This window comes from Macaca nemestrina, chromosome 3, assembly GCF_043159975.1.
Source record: "Macaca nemestrina isolate mMacNem1 chromosome 3, mMacNem.hap1, whole genome shotgun sequence".
Lineage (NCBI taxonomy): Eukaryota > Metazoa > Chordata > Mammalia > Primates > Cercopithecidae > Macaca > Macaca nemestrina.
In genome coordinates this window covers 60,097,010-60,100,301 of record NC_092127.1, presented here as the reverse complement: position 1 = coordinate 60,100,301, position 3,292 = coordinate 60,097,010, and the positions used below count along the sequence as shown (strand labels likewise).

General features: G+C 34.6%; 1 pseudogene; it reads right to left on the bottom strand.

Annotated features, from left to right (window-relative positions):
- Positions 1-1,503: 1,503 nt before the first annotated feature.
- Positions 1,504-2,611, bottom strand: LOC105486082 (L-lactate dehydrogenase B chain pseudogene; annotated as a pseudogene).
- Between the last annotated feature and the right edge of the window lie 681 nt (positions 2,612-3,292).

Genomic DNA, 3,292 nt, shown 5'->3' with positions numbered 1-3,292 from the left:
TCTTATCTTTTCAAAAGGATTGGATCAAAGTAGCTTAGTTTTCATCTGAGTTTAACAGGGAAAATGGCCTGTGGCTGTCACTCTGTAATGAGAACTTTCCCAAGTGGCCAGCACTAAAGAAATACAGTGATGTTTTGACTTTGTGTTTGTTATCATCAGACCTTCCAATCTCTAAATATATATACACGCAAAAAATCATAGCTCTTTAGAGAAGTGATTCACGAGTAGTATAATTCATTATTTTACCTATGAGAAGAGCTTAATGAGAATGAAATAGGTCTTCAAACTAGGTCAAAATCAAAGATGTGACTCATGTTCTATATCCTTAAGCATTAAACCCTACTGCAAAGAAGCAATGCATCATGAGAATAGATTGCTTATGTTCATAACAGACTGCCTCACTAGATACTAAAATGGGAAAGGACAAATCAAATTTAAGCATTTGCATAAAATTTGAAGAATGGAATTTTTCTATAAGTTTTAAACTAATATTTCTGCTAATAAACCAAAACTGCAAGCATTCTTATATTTTTAAAATGTTATCAACCAGGGTAAGAGATGTTAGTAGTTTTTAAATTTTTTTTTCTAATGGAAGTATGCCTTTTAATACATAAGGGATGTGAAAATGTTTATTCCTGTCTTTTTTTCTTTTCAGAAACTTGGAGAAGCTGGGTGTTTATTTTTACTTGGTATATTGTTTTACCCATATGTCCGTTTGTAAAATACATTAATAAATTGAATTTTGGAAGTATCTTATACTAGTGCAAGCATTGGTTTTATCAATATAATGTGCATGTGCATCTAAGTGAGAAGTGGATCGAAAAATTGAATGAGATTACAATAGCCACTTGAAGGAAGGTCAATTAGTCTTCCTAGATGGGGAAAAACATTTGGGATTTCTTTGAATAATTTTTAAAACAGATTATTTGCATATATATATGTGTGTGTGTATATATATTTATGGACATAAATTACTTTTATGTTGATACTTTTACAATTCTTCAAATAACTAAAATATCACATTGTCATATAATGGTGCTAGATGTAGAATTTGTGTTTGGGTCTATAATTTGACATATGTTTTCTCTAAAATTAAAAAAGCAAATACAACCCTGCCAACTTAGTATCTATATTAAATTTTGAGGTTTTTTGGTATAATTAGGATTACTATGTGATTCAGATAAAAACTTATTTATACAATTAAATTTATTGTATAATAAAGTGTTTTATTATAAATTCAAAAAGAGGACACAAAATGTTAAAAAAAGTAAGGGCTTTTATTAAATAAATTACTTCTTTTCTTTACACATCAGATCTTTGAGGCATAGACTATTACTTCTTTTTCTTTTTTTTTTTACACTACAATAGTTAATTTTATTTGTTCAAGAGCTCATATTGCAAGCATTAAACCAAGCATAGGCTTTGATTCTATGAGCCCAAATTCACACATTGAAGAAGATCAAAGCAAACCGCGATCCATGTACACAGATGAAAACTAAAGGCTCAGAGTTAATAACAGTGTAGTTTTAAAATTTCTATAGCCTAGAGCCCAGTAGTCACAGGTCTTTTAGGTCCTTCTTGATGTCCCACAGGGTATCTGCACTTTTCTTGAGCTGAGCAACTTCATCATCCTTTAGCTTCTGGTTGATAACGCTGGTTAATCCTCGGGCATTGAGGATACACGGAAGGCTCAGGAAGACTTCATTCTCGATGCCATACATCCCCTTTACCATTGTTGACACGGGATGAATCCTCGATAGATTTTTCAACATGGATTCAATAAGATCAGCCACACTTAATCCAATAGCCCAGTTGGTATATCCTTTTAGCTTGATGACTTCATAGGCACTTTCAACCACCATCTTATGCACTTCCTTCCAATTTTCACTATCATTGTCCGTTCCCATTTCTGGATTCAATTCCTGGAGAGAAACACCTGCCACATTCACGCCACTCCATACAGCCACACTTGAGTCGCTATGTTCCCCCAAAATCCATCCATGGCAGCTGCTGGGATGAATGCCAAGTTTTTCAGCCATAAGGTAGTGAAATCTAGCAGAATCCAGATTACATCCACTTCCAATCACGCGGTGTTTGGGTAATCCACTTAGTTTCCAGGTAACATACGTAAGAATGTCCACTGGGTTGGAAACCACAATTATGATGCAATCAGGACTGTACTTGACGATCTGAGGAATAATGAATTTGAAGACATTAATATTTCTCTGCACCAGATTGAGCCGACTCTCCCCTTCTTGCTGACGGACTCCTGCAGTTACCACTACAATCTTGGAATTGGCAGTCACAGAATAATCTTTATCTGCCACAATTTTAGGCGTCTGAAGAAATAAGCTCCCATGCTGCAGATCCATCATTTCTCCTTTAAGCTTATCTTCCAAAACATCCACAAGAGCAAGTTCATCAGCCAGAGACTTTCCCAGAATGCTGATAGCACACGCCATACCAACTTGTCCAACACCCACTACAGTGATCTTATTGTTTGGGACTGTTGCCTCTTCTTCTGCAACTGGTGCAATGAGTTTTTCCTTAAGAGTTGCCATTTTGCACAGGAGGGAGAAGGCGCTGGAGACCTCAGTAACAGCAGTGCGGAGAAGACAATGTCTATTACTTCCTTTTCTATATCTATTCCTTCCTTTCCCTTTATAACAGAATCCCGGATTCTAAGTGGACACAAACTCTAAGCTAAAAAATGATTACTTTTCCCATAGTCTCTTAAAGCTTGGTCTAATTAAGTTCTAGTTAATGAGATGCAAACTGTTACATAGTGCTCTGGAAAGTTTTCTTAAAAAGGAGGGGTCATGCATCTCTTCTGCACTTTAAGCAACGAATTGGCATAAGATGTGATGGCTGAAGTTCTAGGAGCAACATTTGTTGATATGACTGAAGACCACATCCCGAAAGTGGCAGAGAAGTGAGCTTGAAGGGGCTAGTTCTCTACTGACTATATGGAATAGCTCTACTAACCTTAAGCCATCAACCTCAGGAATTCTTTTATGTAAGGGAGAAATAAACTTCTATTTAGTTTGAATCACTGTTTTATATTATTACTTTTTCTTATGTGGTCCAATTCCATCTCAAATGATACACAACACAATTATTGAAATAATATATTAATATCATATTTAATTGCATGAGGAAATTAGGTAAATATATTGGACAAAATAAATTAATTTATTAATAAACAAATAAATAAACCAAACCATTGGCAGCATTTTTTATTTTTACTTTCTTCTTTATACTCTTCTGTACTTTTAAATTTTCTAAAATGGAT